This window comes from Melanostigma gelatinosum (assembly GCF_949748355.1).
Source record: "Melanostigma gelatinosum genome assembly, chromosome: 14".
NCBI lineage: Eukaryota > Metazoa > Chordata > Actinopteri > Perciformes > Zoarcidae > Melanostigma > Melanostigma gelatinosum.
Window position 1 is genome coordinate 20,123,907 of NC_136647.1, and position 17,942 is coordinate 20,141,848.

Here is a 17,942-nt window from a genome sequence, read left to right on the forward strand (position 1 = left end):
TTTTTTTACAAAGTAAGATGAGTGATGAGTTGAGGAGTCTCACTGAGGAAAGAAGCTGATCTCTCGTCCTTCTGTATCGCTTGCAAGACGGCAGCAGAGGGTGAAGAGGCTTTTACTGGGGTGAGTTTTGTATTTCCTTCGGGGTTCTACGCAGGCATCTCACCTCATCAATATCACTGATGCTCGGTTGATGATGTTCTGGGCGCTTTTAATGACCGGCTGAAGAGATCAAGTGTTAATGAGGTAATTAAAGAAGATAACCCTGAATAAATCAACAATTCTAAGGGCAAAACTAAATGGAGTGGCAGTCAAACATATTGACCCTGGCAAATGTCAGTCTGACTGAAGCTAATGAGGGGAACAGATTGGAAGACAAACAGAAAGCGCTGTCTCAGTGTGTGCTGATTGGTGATGCATGGGTGGCGCCCTCCACTATCTCCTGGTAACTGGTTTTCCCCTTCTTCAACACCTTGGATAACCTTTTAGCCCCTGTGTGTTACGCACAAATCTCATGGGCTAGCGTTTACAAAACTACAAGGGCCTTCATCACTATCTGCACGCTGAGATGCAGTTACATGATTGCTGAACCAGATGGGGCTGCCTTTACAGCCACACATTGAGCAATACATCACACAGTTACATGATATTACCGACTGGCTTCCACTCAAGTGCAGGGGGGTTGAACAAATGAGTAAGAGCAACATAAAATGGCCATTTCCCTCTTTCACTGACTTATTGCTGTTCATGTTTGAATACCATCCTGTGTTTTAGCATTCTCCTTCCCTGCGCGGTCAAAAGTCAGCTAGATAGGGATTGCCTTTTTAAGATAAGGCTGTCAATAGGAGGTTACGGTGGAGAGGCGAAAAAAGGGCAGACTTTGGACCCACTTGACTCGCTCTTCTTCTTTGCCACCGGCTGCAGCGCCTCGGTTTGTCGCTCCTCTTCCCGTAGAAGACATGAAGATTGATTTTGCCCCCTTGGAAGTGCCCGTGCACCGGAGACTGCAGACGGTGGCGGTGCTGCAGTGGGTCTACTCCTTCCTCGGCCTGGGTGAGTGTGCATGTTTGTATGGGCGTCCGCTGGAAACATCTGGAAGCTGACAGGACGGTACTGTTCATGAAGTACACATCTGTACAGCTAGTCTTTGTGTTGCTGTTCGAACATGTTGCCCAGCTGCTCTTGGGTAAAGTGGAAATGAATATGTGAGGTAGAGGACAGTTGTCTCGAGTGACATGAACTGCTGGATAGCCGGAAGAGGGAGCTAAGCAGGACATGACCTGAGCAGAGTGCAGTCCACGCCTGCACTCACAAGATTACCATCTCAACTGACCTCAGGTCACCTTGTGTGTTATTCAGAACACTTACTATTTCACATGTCGGCATCCAAATGAATGTGTACACCTAGTGTATATGTTTAGCTCTGAAAGACCAGGTGTTGTATATCTACACTGTTTGCCTGACATACCCCCCCCCCCCCCCCCACAGTCCTGTCACATTCCAAAATGGATGTTATTTAACATTATTCGCCATATAAAAGTGATAAAAGTGGATACTATTTCTTCTCATACAAGACAAAGTGATCCAGCACGAGGTGTTCAGGTGACTCCAGGTGTGTCCTGTGTAGTCGACTTGTCATACAGCTTATTGATTAATGTGACGATAAATATACTTAAGATTAATCTCACACCAACTTTCTTCATATTTTTTAAAACGTTATTTAACCGGAATCATCATCATCATCATCATCATCATCATCATCATCATCATCATCATCATCATCATCATCATCATCCTCATCATCATCCTCATCATCATCATCATCATCATCATCATCATCATCATCATCGCCTTTTCGAGAGCCAAGTTAGGCAGCAATGAGTTACAAACAACATAAAGTAGATAACAAACTATGCCACACAAGATGAGAAACGACAAAACAGGATAACATTTTTAATACAATCATGTAAAAAATGCCAACTCAAAAACATCTCCTTAAACAAACCAAGAGCTGTGTACAGCCATAGAAACAACAAAACCTGAAATCAACCATTCAAGTTTTTCAATCTAATTGCATGTAGGCAAAGGGATGGGAATTCATCTTTTAACACACAGACTTGCAGATAATCTCATCACTGGCATCCAGACCATCACCTGATGCGAGTGATCGTTTAAAGGTATGGCCGTGGTGCTGTTGGATGACTGCGTGCGCCCAGAGAAACCAGCGCTAACGATGAAAACCGTAACAACACCATATAAAATTGAACTGACATCCCACCATCAGCACGGTTCTGCTATCAATGACCACCGAACCACTCGTGACGTCATCTCCCAGCAGACCTGAGTGCTATTGATCCAGAGCAGACGTCATCCATTCATAAAATGACTAATCCCTGCTAAACACATGATCTAGGAACACTTCGTACAGTGTGTTTTGCATTTGTCATGCCGGATCAGGGTGCACATGTAATGCACTTGTTAACCATGTGTTCAGAGCTGCCGCTCATGACGCTGCTTTCCTCTCTCCTCAGCACCCACCTGCATCATCCTGTTCTTTTACCTGCTGTTCACCCGCTTCTGGCTGATCAGTGTGCTGTACGCCGTCTGGTGGTTCTACGACTATGACACACCTGCACGGGGAGGCCGCAGGGCGGCCTGGATGTGTGACTTCAAAGTTTGGAAACACATGCGGGATTACTTCCCCATCAAGGTTAGAGACAGACGATGCACGAGGTGAATGCATCAATACTGTATATGCACAGCTTTGTTCTCTGACCTGCAGAGGCTTTACCTCTGCAGGTCAGAGAACAGGACATCGGGACATCTTGCTGTGCCATTTCCGTTTATCTTATGTTTGATCGCATGTGAGCAGCAGCCATTATCTCTGTCTTTGGAAGCAAATCCAACTGAAGCCTGAGACCACTGTGTTCCCTACAGTCATACTGTCACGTACTGTGTACACATACCGTACTGTGTACACATCCCTAAATCCGAAAGAGTAGACCTTTATTTTTGTCTTCATGTGTTTGACTTATGTTTACATTTCTCTGTCAATACTAGACACATTTTTGAGTCCTAAAATACTTTCATGAAGGACAAAGATTAGGGTGCATGCAAGGTGCACAGCCAGGTGACATTACTGGCTCAACATTACCCAGGGATCCAGGGTAGATACACACAACGGACTGTCAAAGCTGTAGGTGCCGTCCAAACATTCTTACTTAGGGTTGTAGGGTTGGTCTTGCAGCCTGTTGTGTCCCTCTTGTGGTCAAACACCTGGAGTGCATACATGTGATTTAAAGTACATGTCATTACCTGCTTTTGATCTGAAAGAGCCCAGTACTTTATATCAAAGTCAACGGTAGCACTTCATGTTAAAAAAAAGAATAGAAAAATAACTGCAGAGCAAGTCATCTTCACAGAGAACCGAACACCCGTTGACAACATCCACTTTGTTACATCGGTTTACATCCTGCCCCGAGGCACGACTAATACTTTGAACTGTGCTGATGAGACAGAGAGCAACAACAACAACAACAACACAACTTCAGCAGCAACAAAGTGAGTCTATGATTTGCTTGTAAAAAGAAAACGAGATCATAATGTTAAAAGCTACCTGCCTCGTGATATATTCACTTATTTGTGTCTCTGAGCATTAAGTGTCTCTGTTTGCACAATTTACCCTTTGCAGCCATAAAAGATAACAGAGTGATCTGTATCAGCCTGTTTAGCTGAACTATCTGAACAGCAGAGACTACTACTCAGTATAAGACTCTGAGATTAGACACCATTTTAACATATGGATGATAAAGAGACAGAATTTATTTTGAATATAGAAATATCAATGCCACTACTGCTCCTATCGCTGTAGTACTTTATTCATATACGTTTAAAAAATAGCTTTATAGCCATACATCTTTATCGGGAGAAACAAAGACAAGAGCAGTAAAACCTAAAAAATAATAATAATAACAGAGGCTCGCTAAGGGAGGCAGTTACAGCAGTGAGCACCATAAACACAGCACCATATAATAATAAAAGTCAGGAGAAGACCGGCACGAAAGTGATAATGCTACAACAACAAGAACACCAATTGGAGTGAAATGAATCATAATCATACCGTCTTTACTTAGTATTACAAAATGATATACAGACATAGAAATGGTAGACTGGAAGAAAAAGAGAAGGTACAGCTGACAAAATAATGCAACATCAAGAACTGCAAAAGAGGAGAATCAACACCTTTCTGACACAATTTCAATTACAATACAGAAGTATAAGCTTTCTGTTTTGAACTTCTGTATAGAATTGCATCAGACGGGTGTTCATGATATTCTGTCCACCCCTGAACACCTGCATGTCAGAGTCAAACAGGTCGATAAGTCATTTTGAGCAGGGATAGTGATGACATGCACATGTCATAGTCCCTGTTTACATGCTTTATAAACACTGTAAATAAAAACACTAATCAGGTTCTGCACTTTTTGGCAACCAAGGTGAGTTATTGGAGTTGTGTATTGTGTCAGTCTCTCGTATCAGACAAAGAATACTGTTTCTGTATGTATTCTCTCCCTGTAAAGAGAAATACAAGTGAAGTCATTTCCAACATCGAGAATTCCCCGGTTTGGCCCGATCTCACGTATCCAGTTCAAAGTGAATCATCAGCATCATCTGACTGTATGGCTCATTATGTCTGAAACAAGGAGTCAATGTGCGGGTGAAGAGCAGCAGTGTCCTTCAGAGGGCCTAATTAGTTTCATTGGTGCGTCTCTGCCCACCGTCTCTAATGACACCATCACCAGCTCAGGCTGAAAGCTCACCAGCTGATATGTGCTTCAACAGAATGATGCAACACACATTGAGACAAGACACACTCCAAATTCATAACTAATAGAGCGCACACGTGAGAGGGCTTTCAATTCTCCCATCTATCTCTCTGCAAGGAAGCAAATAAGCCCCTTTACCAAAATGTCACACACTTTTTTTTCTTTTCTTTTGTCTAGATCCAAATATATACCGAAGATAAATGGCTGATTCTTTACTCTAAAACTCAAAGTCCTTGGGAGGGATGGCAGCCACACAGGGGACTGTCGTGTAGGGGTGGGAATCACCAGAGATCCCGCGATACGATATTATCACGATACTTAGGGCACGATACGATATTATCACGATACTGCGATATTATCACGATACTTAGGTCACGATACGATATTATCACGATACGATATTGTCATGATACTTAGGTCACGATATGATATTATCACGATACTGCGATATTATCACAATACTTAGGTCGCGATACTGCGATATTATCACGATACTGCAATATTCTGAGTATTGCGATAACATAGGCCTATATTGCGATTTATTCCTTTTTTCAACTTCAAATGATGTCCCCAAAGGAAAACTGTGTCAACATGTTTTATCTAATAAGATAAAGTTTTCAGTCTGTTCATCTCACTTCAATCATTTTTATTGTAGCACAATAGGATCGTCAAGCTGACAGACTGACCAACAATGTCATAAATGTTGCATGAACCTGACAAACTGAACTGTTTGTATTACTACATAGTCCAACTTAACTGAATGCAAATGTGTGGACTCAGTATATGAACTATAACTTATATAAGTAGGATATTAGAGTTATATAACTCAGTATAACTTGCGATGTGTGGACGTCGAGGGCAGAGAGACAGTTATGCGCTGCACTCTCCCCATGAGCCGGCTACTGTTGGCAGATTTAACCCCGTTGTGGGGCCAGATGTCTCCATCTTTGCTTCGACCAACTTCCTACCAATCACGCTGACCTTTGCTGACCTCAACAGAAAATAACTCAGCACCATCTAGTGGACTGAAAAAGCAATTGATTTGATTGTTCTAGTAAATTATTATTGTTGTTATTATTATTATTTTTTAAATAGTTTACATAATAAAAGATCGATACAATATCGCCACGCAAAATATCGCGAAACTATGCTGTTTCGATTTTTCCCCCACCCTGTCGTGGTGACAACCTCGTGGGAGAGCTCTGTGTTCTTTTGTTTTGTAAACAGCCGCGGCCCTCGTCATTAGCGGCTAATGATTGACTCTGATCAGCGGCAGCAGGTACCCACAGTACAAACAGAGTGGACACACAACGGCCCTGTGAGGGTTCAATGGCAGGACTTGGCTCTACAGTACAAATCCGTTTACTCTGATCGGCTACGTTCGACCCTCTAGGAAGGGAGGGAAAGAAAGGGGAAAGAAAAAAAATGGAATAGATTCAAAATGTATGAACACTTTCTATGACACCCACGTCTATGATGCATTCTAAATATACGTATAACGCATTATAATGTTTATAACTCATTTAGATATAAGCAGTAGTAACTATTCATAATGTCTTATAACAATATAACAATATAAACATTTTATATTGACTTATAGGTATCAAGTATCACAATACTTCATAATGACTGGATGATATTTCACTTGAAAGGATGAAAGTGTTTTATAATTCCCATAATAAATAATCCTTTGATGATGCATTATAATGGGATTATAAGGTCTTCATTGTTCATACTTTTTGTATGATGTTTTTGAAGCAAATAATGAGTGACTTACATCACGATACATTATAAACAGATTATAATCTATCTAGCTACGGGAATTATAATACACGATGATACTTGCAAAAGAAAGTGTCTGCCAGCAATTATGAAGTATTGTGATACTTGACCTTATAAGATGAAGTATGAAATGCTTTATAATGTGTTATGACCATTGTTGTAAAGCATTATGTATACTTATGGGTGCTTATGACTATGTTCTCTCTATGAGTATGTTCTCAATACATTATAGACACGGGTGTCATAGAAGGCGTTCCCTTCTTTGAAGCTACCTTTTTGACCCTGAGGAGCGAGATATATATATATATATATATATATATATATATATAGATATATATATATATATATATATATAATATATATATTATATAATAATTTGGGTATATCTATATTCAAGAATTCTAGTAGTAGTAACGTCTGTGTAGTAAACAACTGTGAAATCAAAGAAAGAAAGTACACCAATTATATTTTAACAAAATATTATTCTCATTTTTCAAGTTTAACTGGATGGATTATAAATAATACATAGAAATACATGAATAAATGTTCATCTCATTTCAAGTAAAATAACAGCTGGATTAAAAAATAAATTACAGAACGAAATTCAATTTAGAAAAACTATTTTCACTGAATTACGCTGCAGCTTTAATTCAGTTCATTCAGGGTGAAGTGAAAAAGCCACAATATTATATTTTTCTCATCTTCTAAAAAGAGAAATTAGTGTTTGAAGAATTCACCTCTATGAGTCTGTCCAGTCAGAGTCTAATAACTCTGGTCTCTCTGGATATTTCTCTCTTTTGGAAATAATCCTATGATTTGACTTTCACATCTCACAACTCAACAGTCCTGCTCTGCTGTCTGTATCCTCGTCTCGCCCCGTGTGTCACGGTGTGTGTACATCTCACTCAAGTCAGGAAACTTGTCAGAATACTCATATTTGATTGGCTGAGCTTCATCATGTGATGTGATTCACACCGCATTGGTCGGTGTTTTTCCTGCACCGCTGAACAAGTGCCGTAAATGCTGGAATAATTCCGCTGCATAAAAAATGCCCTTCAAAATAAAATCACAATTTTTTATTTATTTATTTTTTGTCAGGCAAAGGCCCGCGACCCACTGAAAACGGATCCGCGACCCACCTTTGGGTCGCGACCCACCAGTTGAGAATCACTGATCTAGGAGACTGTTAAGGCCACAACTTCTGGACACAGGGAGAAATCGCCCCCCCCCCCCCTTGCAGCCATGCTGTCTCAATCGCCCCAAAACACAACAGCAGGTTAAAGTAAAAATCAAATGGATTTATTATCCAAGAAGCATAAAAACAGATACAAACAGTTACAAACTGAATCACACAATTATTAACTAAACAAACCTATATATATAAAATCAAATGTGAGATCCAATCCGAGCCACCCAGAAGGCTGGTCTGCCTCCTCGGTGGCCAGCAGAAGATCTGAAATTCCCCCGTGCTTCAAACCCTTTGTCCCCTCAAAGTTGCATTCCTCAGCTCATCGATCAGCTCACTGATTGGCTGAAGTCCAACAAGCCCCACCTGGGCCTATGCCCCATTGTCCTAAACTTCACACCTCTCCCTGCCACTTTCACACCACCCCCACTCCTGCACATTCCTCAAACCCCATCTCACAGACACTGAATGCATGAAATAAAACTTAAAACCCTCACAATTCCCCCTTTACTCACTCTTCAGAGTGAGTACATGAAACAGTTGTATCCATCAATGCATCATCCACTCATAACTGGTTGCCCTGTATATTAAAAGCATTTATAACAGTTCTCGTGTGGCATTGCTAAAGTAAGTACAAGCTGTTGAGGGAAAAGGATTATTCTTTACACATAGGTGTCATCATGATGTGTAAGCAGAATAGGTGTTACAAATTACATGCTAAAAACAGCAGACAACACATTGTGCCTCTAAGGTCACATAGTTCTGGGTGTTTCTTCGTCGTCCAATGGTGGGGAATTCGCTTTTCACTCATGTAAGTGTGTATCTCTGTCAAAACGTTCAGGTGAGTCTGTGAGTGCAGTGACTGTTCAGGGAGCTCGTTCTCGTGTGGGTGGTGAAGAGAACTGTCCATGACACTGCTCAGCTTGCCAGTGCCTTTGTCCTTTCCGGTTGGGGGTTGTGGAGTGGTTTGGGGGAAGGGGGTTAATGAAGCCGCTGTCTCAGTGGGTGTAACCAGCTCTGCTGCCAGGATCATCGGTGTTTTTTAAGTCAGTGAATTGAGTCTGACTTGCTGCCAGTCAGACATGTCCTTTCACACCATTCCTGGTCCTCGTACCAGAACACATGTGCAATCTCCACCTTTTACAACTCAGATTGTGTGGGAGACAGAGAAACAGAGACAGCAGTATATTTTGTCCAACAAACTCATTATACATTTCACTTCTCTCTCTTCTCTAAGCACACTCCAAGTTGATCACATTTTAATTGGCAAAAACTACCTTTTTCAAGGAACCCCAATTTAGTCCACCCTTATATTTGCCTCTGGTCTAACAGGCCATCTATTTTTTCGCTGTATTCTCCATATCACATTGCGGGACTCTAACCCGGCCTCTCTGAGGTCTTATTTAGCGTGGGACTCCAACCCCGCCTCGGGTCTCCAACCCGGCCTCTCTGAGGTCTTATATAGCGTGGGACTCCAACCCCGCCTCGGGACTCCAACCCGGCCTCTCTGAGGTCCTATATAGCGTGGGACTCCAACCCCGCCTCGGGACTCCAACCCGGCCTCTCTGAGGTCTTATATAGCGTGGGACTCCAACCCCGCCTCGGGACTCCAACCCGGCCTCTCTGAGGTCTTATTTAGCGTGGGACTCCAACCCCGCCTCGGGACTCCAACCCGGCCTCTCTGAGGTCTTATATAGCGTGGGACTCCAACCCCGCCTCGGGACTCCAACCCGGCCTCTCTGAGGTCTTATTTCGCGTAAATTTCAGGAGAATGCACTTTTCCAGCTTCAGGTTACTCTGCGGTCTTTCTCTGTGCCCAGATGCGGCCCTCAGGGTCTATGCGGTCCGTGAACACTTTCGGCTAAGATTACCAAAACAGATTTTTATTAAAATGGCTCTGCTCACCTTTTATTCGTGTACACTCCGAAAGTATCCGCGGTCCCACATCCCCGTCTTAGAGTTCGTCAAGTCCCATCTGGGGTGCCAAATTTGTTAAGGCCACAACTTCTGGACACAGGGAGAAATCGCCCCCCCCCCCCCCCCTTGCAGCCATGCTGTCTCAATCGCCCCAAAACACAACAGCAGGTTAAAGTAAAAATCAAATGGATTTATTATCCAAGAAGCATAAAAACAGATACAAACAGTTACAAACTGAATCACACAATTATTAACAAAACAAACCTATATATATAAAATCAAATGTGAGATCCAATCCGAGCCACCCAGAAGGCTGGTCTGCCTCCTCGGTGGCCAGCAGAAGATCTGAAATTCCCCCGTGCTTCAAACCCTTTGTCCCCTCAAAGTTGCATTCCTCAGCTCATCGATCAGCTCACTGATTGGCTGAAGTCCAACAAGCCCCACCTGGGCCTATGCCCCATTGTCCTAAACTTCACACCTCTCCCTGCCACTTTCACACCACCCCCACTCCTGCACATTCCTCAAACCCCATCTCACAGACACTGAATGCATGAAATAAAACTTAAAACCCTCACAAGACCTGCACACAACACTCCGCAGGTGGCTTATCTTATCTCCAGTCCTTTACAGCTGATGCTCAGGAAACTATTACTTTTGACTCTAAAGAGAAATATTGATCAATTTCCAAGGCAAGGCAAGGCAAGGCAAGTTTATTTGTATAGCACATTTCAACAACAAGGTAATTCAAAGTGCTTCACATAAAACCATTAAAAGCATCAACACATAAGGCAAAAGAAAAGGAGATTTAAAAACAATTAAAGAAACAGTGTAAGAAATAAAATTCAGCAGTAAAATGCAGAAATGCAGGAAATTGATGAATATATTAATTTAATGTGGTTCAATTAAAGGCAGCAGCAAACAGAAAGGTCTTCAATCTTGATTTAAATGAGCTGAGGGTCTCAGCAGACCTGCAGCTTTCTGGGACTTTGTTCCAGATATGTGGAGCAGAAAAACTGAACGCTGCTTCTCCATGTTTAGTTCTGACTCTGGGAACAGAAAGTAGACCGGTCCCAGACGACCTGAGGGGTCGGGATGGTTCATAAGGTAGCAGCAGATCAGAGATGTATTTTGGCCCTAAACCATTCAGTGCTTTGTAAACCAACAGTAGGATTTTAAAGTCAATTCTTTGTTGGACAGGAAGCAAGTGCAAAGACCTCAGAACTGGAGTGATGTGATCCACCCTCCTGGTCTTAGTGAGGACTCGAGCTGCAGCGTTCTGAATCAGCTGCAGCTTTCTGACGGACTTTTTACAGAGACCTGTAAACACACCGTTACAGTAGTCCAGTCTGCTGAAGATAAATGCGTGGACAAGTTTTTCCAAATCCTGTTGAGACATAAATCCTCTAATCCTTGATATATTCTTCAGGTGATAGTAGGCTGATTTTGTAATTGTCTTGATATGGCTGTTCAGGTTGAGGTCTGAATCCATAACTACACCTAGATTTCTGGCTTGGTTTGTGGGTTTTAACATCAGTGACTGAAGCTGAGCAGTGATTTTCAATTGTTCGTCCTTGGTACCAAAAACAATTACTTCTGTTTTATCTTTGTTTAATTGAAGAAAATTCTGGCACATCCAGTTGTTGGTTTGTTCAATGCAGTTACCCAGCCCTTGTATGGGATTATAGTCCCCTGGTGACATAGTTATGTAGATTTGTGTGTCGTCTACATAATTATGATAACACACTTTGTTGTTTTCCATAATCTGAGCTAGTGGAAGCATGTAGATGTTGAACAGAAGAGCCCCAGTATTGAACCTTGGGGAACACCACATGTCATTTTAGTCAGCTCTGATGTGTAATCAGCTACAGACACAAAGTATTCTCTGCCCTTCAAGTAGGATTCAAACCAGTTAAGTGCTGTGCCAGAGAGTCCCACCCAGATTTTTAGTCTTTCTAGGAGTATGGCATGGTCGACCGTGTCGAATGCAGCACTGGCTTCATTGGAAACTAGAATGGCTTTACCTGCCAAACATAAGAGGTTAAGTTCAGTGTAAACATTGAATCATCTCAATGCGGTTCCTGCCAGACACAAACAAATGGCGCTTGGTACTATTCCAGGGTCAACACCTGCAGAGTTAATTTTTACTTTGAGATACATTCGAAGAGCTGCCCCAGATTCATAGGAGGGTCTCATATCATGATATGAATAAGTATGTTCTCTTTTTGTCTGGAATAGAATGTAGGGTGTCTTCCAATATTCTGGTTGTGAATATTCTTTTAGAGAGTTTGCACACAGACATGAGGATTGCGAGTGGGATCGGAGGGTTGACACTGGGATATGGAGGCATATGTTTGAACAGTTTTGCCAAGCTGGGCCAACACAACGCAACACTGTCTGCTCTTTTAGGAAGAATCAGATGATCTCAATTTATTCAACACGGTTATGACCGATATTCAGATACAGACTTTAACGCACAGCGTGCTTTTCTTTTCTTTGCCCAGTTGGTGAAGACGGCTGACCTGGATCCCAGGCACAACTACATCCTGGGCTTCCATCCCCATGGCGTGCTGGTAGCAGGAGCCTTCACCAACTTCTGCACCAATGCTACAGGCTTCAGGCAGCTGTTTCCCGGCCTCACCCGCTACCTGCTCATGTTGCCCCTTTGGTTCCGAACCCCGTTCTTCAGAGACTACATCATGTGTGCAGGTGCGAGACCTTTCAATCATACTCGATCAGATTGACCATACCTCTTAAATTCAACTGAGTATACAGATATAGTAAAGGTTTTTAATATACTCTATTTCGTACAAAGTATTGTTTAACTTGTTTTGACTTCTTCTTATTTTCTGTTACACCACTGCAGGTCTGATTCCTTCGGACAAAAAGAGCGCCAGATATCCGCTCAGCAAAAGAGGCGGCGGTAACGCTGTGGTGATAGCAGTCGGTGGGGCCCCAGAGTCCCTCGATGCCCACCCTGGGACCTACAATGTATTATTGGCTAAGAAGAAAGGCTTCATCAAAATGGCGATGGAGCACGGGTGAGAGCAGAGAGCCCTGGGGGGAATGAGGAAGGTCTTTTGCTAAATATAAGCTAATTCTCCAAGGTCTCATCGCTTGCGAGAGGAGGTTACTTGCAGCTTGAGCGTGGCAACTTGAAACAGAGGCTTATTCAAGCCCCTCATGTGGAATTTCCTGGAAAAGCACGCAGTCCGTTATCAGTTTATAACGAGGAGCATCAGTAAAACATTTCTAACACGGGACACTGTTAGGTAATCAATGAAACAACCTTTTCATTCAAATGTTTTTTTCTTTCTTTTTTTTGCAGTGCTCATCTGGTGCCGGTCTTCTCCTTTGGAGAAAACGAACTGTTTGATCAAGTGGGAAACCAAAGAGGAACCTGGCTTCGGTGGACACAGGAGCGGCTGCAAGGATTAATGGGTGTCGCCCTGCCTCTCTTCCATGCACGTGGCATTTTCCAGTACTCCTTTGGTCTCATGCCCTACAGAAAACCCATCAGTACAGTAGGTGAGTGGGCAGTGCACATCTATCCGGGTGCAACCTCACCTGCAATATTTCAAATGCATTGCATGAGACTTTGTCTGGCAGGGGAAAGCCTGAGTTGTATCGATATACACTTGTATATTTTCCAACCTGCAGTTGATTTTGGCAGAAGCATCTAATGTCACCGAGTTGGCTAATTGTTTTTAAAGTCAGATTGAACTTTAGATAAACGGCATCCAACGGACCATTTTGCAGAATGTGTGTGTTTGTGTGTTTGTGTGTTTGTGCATGTGTGTTGTACATCACCTTGTCTCCTCCCTGCAGTCGGGCGTCCAATTAGGGTGGAGAGAAATCAGAACCCAATGGCCGAGGAACTCGATGCCCTCCACCAGCTGTACATGGACGAGCTCAGCAATCTGTTCGAGGAGCACAAAGGCAACTACGGAGTGGACAAGGACACACATCTGACCTTTGTCTAAACTGGACTGATGACGGATTGGATTCGAATGCATATTTATTTGTGATGCTCTGGTGCAGGCTCGGAGAATTGATTGGCTCTCCAAACTGGCCTGTTAATTAAAGAGAAATAAACTGCTGACACGGTGCCGTATCGGTTTATATAAAGGAGAAAAGCAACCAGAATCGACATGCTTATGTATCCAGAACTGAGACCTCGCTGTTCATCCAGACTGCTGTCGTTTGCCGGGGCAGTGTGGGAAATGGTTCAGAGGGACTGATGACACACGTTTCCTCACCATCTCCCAGTGGTGGCATCAGTCTGGGGTTTGGGCCTTTGTGCAAGACCTGACACTGTCTCAAACAGAGTCAGAGGTTGCATTTGGGTTGCACCATCATATGGAGACATTGTCACACCAATGAAAACACAGATGATTTCAGGGTTTGGTGTCTGCAACAAACAGATAAAAAAAATAAAAGAAATTGTATACAGCACTCAACTGAATTTTCTCTTTTGTGTTAAAATATGCCCTTGAAACATTTAAGGAATAGTTCCACATTTCAGTGTTGGAAAGTATGTAAGTACCTTTACACAAATACTGTGCAATTTGACTTTCTTGTACTTAACTTGAGTATTTCCATATTCTGCTACTTTGAAGCTTCAGGTTGTGACCCCTTACATTACATAACAGTTCCTTGTCACATTTCTCATGTCTATGAGTCGTTAGTTCCATCCACTCTGAACGTCTCTCCTGGTTTCATTTCCATAACTGTTTGAGGCCACAAGTGGTCAAATTATCCAGAATGCCATAAAACACCCCACAAAGATTAGAGAGAAGCCCAAAAATGAATCAAAATATATGTTGCAGAAGTTATTTTTTTCTTAGTTCCTCTCCCATTAATCATCTCTCGACCCCTCAGATTCATCATGTGACTCTTTGGAGGGGGCACGACCCCTAGGTTGGGAACCACCAAACTAGTTGTTAAAACTACTTTGTTAAAACTAGTTGCTGGAGTAAAATGCTGCTTGAAAAAGTTGCCCAGTCATATCTTTCGTTGACACATCAACTTAGTGGCTGTTAGCTTAGCTTAGCACTGAAATCAGCTAGCCTGGCAGAGATTCTGGAAATTCAAGTCAAGACAAAGTCTGGCACATAAGCCACCGTAAAACCACATTTTATTGTTGTTTTTACACTTTAGTGTTCATACGGATTAAACAAACAATACGTAACTTCATTTTTGAACTTTAGATCTACTGGTAGGCAGGTTTCTGTTTGGACAGAACCAGGCTAGCTATTTCCCAGTTTTTAAGGTAAGCTAAGCTAACCATCTTCTGCCTCTGGCTTCTTATGTAACCTACAGATAACTCCGTACGGAAAATATGAAGCAACGTTCAGCAGCCGGTTAGCTTAGCACAAAGGCTGTAGGCTTAAAGGGGAAAACAGCTAGCCCGTATCTGTCCAAAGGTAAGCTATACCCTTCCCAGTCTTAGTGCTAAGCTAAGCTAACTGGATGCTGGCAGTTGCTTCAAATTTACCATACAGATATGAGAGAGGTATTGACCTTCGGTTTCAACTCCCTGCAAGAAAAGAAGTAAGAACATTTTCCAAAATGTTGAACTACTCTTTTAATATCTGCCTTTCAGCTTTATAAAGACTGCAACAGTGAGATGTCAAGACTTTTTAATGCAGAACATGGAAAAATACTTAATATATGATGATATTATAGAATTTATGTTGATTTATTGAAATCAATGACTTCGATGTGCATTTCTACCAAACATAGAAATGCATGTGAAATGTGTCTGCTGGGCATGAAATAAAGTGTTGTCTTCAATCATGCTCAATGCACATGAATGCGCGTCTCATTTACTGTTTTATTAGTTCTAAATTCCACATTAAAGGTTGAGTGCCTGCTTTTTAGATCAGGTTCCCAAATGATAAGATCGTCTGTGAACTTTGGCAGACACCTTTTATATGAGATGGCAGCATTCTGAAATTTCCAAATGAAATGACTGGCAGATTGGATAATGCCCCGATCCTTTCAACACACAGTCTGCACGAGGTTTGAGTGTGTGTGTGTGTGCTGATTAAAATGCTGACTAAAAGAAAATGACTTACTGCAGTACTGTGATGCAAAGACAGAAAGAATTGGGGAAATATTATATTTAAGAATTAAAAACTAGAAAAGCGTTGATATGTATGTCGTGTGTCAAGGACAATACTTGAACACAATGGCCAACCTGTCAATCATATCTTAACGTCTAACATCCGGCAGAGCTGCAATCTTAACACTGATATAAATCAATGCACCAGGCTTTATGTTTTAGAGACATTGGTCATTGGGATCTGCTGTTTGGACAAATATGCTCGCATATATAAGCAGTCGATAATTGTTTGGTCTGTGATTCCTCTCAGGTGGAGTGTGACTGGTTTGTCAGGGTAACAACATTATTGACGTATTTTTCAAGACAGTGGTCAATGTACAAAAGAATCAACGCCCTGCGTTCACTGAGTCCTTTGGGCTCATATCTTATCTTATCTTTTTCTGAAAGGAAAACACAAATGGAGTTCCACTACCCCCAAGTCAGTAAACAGAAAACAAGCTTTCATGGTCATAAAACCATATCTACAGATGATTTGGTATCTGCTCTTCAGATACAGTATGCTGTACGCATATGGAACACTACAATAACATGTGTAAACAGGTTGGATTAATTGAGGTGTTGCACAACACAAACAAATCATTTGAGAACTGCCTCGACTAAACTAAACTAAAACTAGACTTGAACTCATCACGACAAACTTTGCCAAAATAACCGCTTGAGCACGAATTAACAGGAAGAAGGCATTATGGGATATTAGAGGTGAGTTGCTGAGTTGCATGATTATATCACTGATGGCGGTTAGATAGTGACATTTCTCAACACCAGTCTGGTGTCAAGGACTGCGTGGCTGATTTCAGCCAAAACCAGTTCGGATTCTTGGACCCGGTCCCACCAGATATGTGCTATCAGTTTTTTGGGATGAACTTCATTCGATACAAAGTGCAAAGATTTGTTTTTTCCAGTCGAGTATCGTATTGAATTTGATACAGTGATAGGGGGCGAGGACACGGTATGGGGAATGTATCAGGGGTTAAATTGGTTGTGGCCTCCTGTTTGAGTCAAAGTCTTTCTGCAGATTTAAACTTGACTTGACAGCTGATGTGGTACGCAATGCTTACAGCTGGGACTTGACTTAAGCCGTGATGCATATTGGTTATGATGGTGATGGTCATAACCAGTGGACGAAAGCAACTAACTTCAAGTGCTGCAGTACAGTTTCGAGGTACTCTTTTTTCATATTCTACTTCATTACATTTCCGAGGGAAATGGTACACCTTTTAATCCACCATACGTATATTTGACAGACGTAGTCCGTTACTTTTCAGATGAATTGTTGAAGTTTAAACCAGCGGTTTTAGTCACGTTTAAGTCAATGAGTTGTTTTACCAAAGAGAACTTCTCAGATGGTTTCATTTAAATAATGACCCAATATTCAACAAATCACTTGTGATCCTGAAATTATATTTTGCTGATAATACTTCTGTACTTCCACTCGTATGATTTTAAATGCAGGAATTCATTGTAGTTGAGTATTTTTACACAGTAGTATTGGTACGTATAAGTAAAAGATATGAGTTCTTCTTCCACCGCTGACCAAGTCTCTTGAAGACATCTCCAGCCAGCAGCCGTACATCAGTTGTCTGTCCACCTTGGCGTTCTGGTTGTGGTGAGTTTCTGTGTGGTGCCAGCTGGCAGACTCAGTCTCTGGCAGATCCCAACACTAAGAAGAGAGTCAACTGTTGCATTGGCACATGCACATGTGCAACAAGGCCCACTAGCCCATCGCCATGCAGCTGCAGCTTGTGTTATCTTACAACATAAATCCTTTTAATTTAGGGTTAAGAAACCCACATGACTCTATCAAAGATCAAACTATTAAAGAAAATAACAAAGACAAATATCAAACACAAGTTATGACATTAACTTTGTTCAAAGCTGTTTGTGTCACCTCTCTGCATCACTAATGTTCCTCCCTGTCGTCGTCCTGTGCATGCAGCTTCATCCAAGAGCTCCTCACTGAGAGTCAGGTCTGATGAACATGGATAGATGCTCTGTATCCGTGTTGTCTGTGCTTTCATCAACAGTTCATTAGAAACACAAGTACCTGCTCGTCTCTTAGCGAGCTGTGTTGTTAGATTGCTGCTAGTTCATCAACTCGTCTGCGATGGTG

The 17,942-nt window shown here is 42.1% G+C and overlaps 1 pseudogene across 1 annotated transcript in view; it reads left to right on the forward strand.

Moving 5' to 3' along the window:
- Positions 1-25: 25 nt before the first annotated feature.
- The window catches only part of LOC306788057, a 30,920-nt pseudogene continuing 13,003 nt past the window's right edge, over positions 26-17,942 (forward strand). Inside the window, exons 1-7 of the transcript XR_013773186.1 lie at positions 26-120; positions 922-1,050; positions 2,529-2,707; positions 12,210-12,414; positions 12,572-12,746; positions 13,034-13,233; positions 13,534-13,682. The product of XR_013773186.1 is annotated as an uncharacterized misc_RNA (transcript). The remainder of the gene's footprint in view (positions 121-921; positions 1,051-2,528; positions 2,708-12,209; positions 12,415-12,571; positions 12,747-13,033; positions 13,234-13,533; positions 13,683-17,942) is intronic.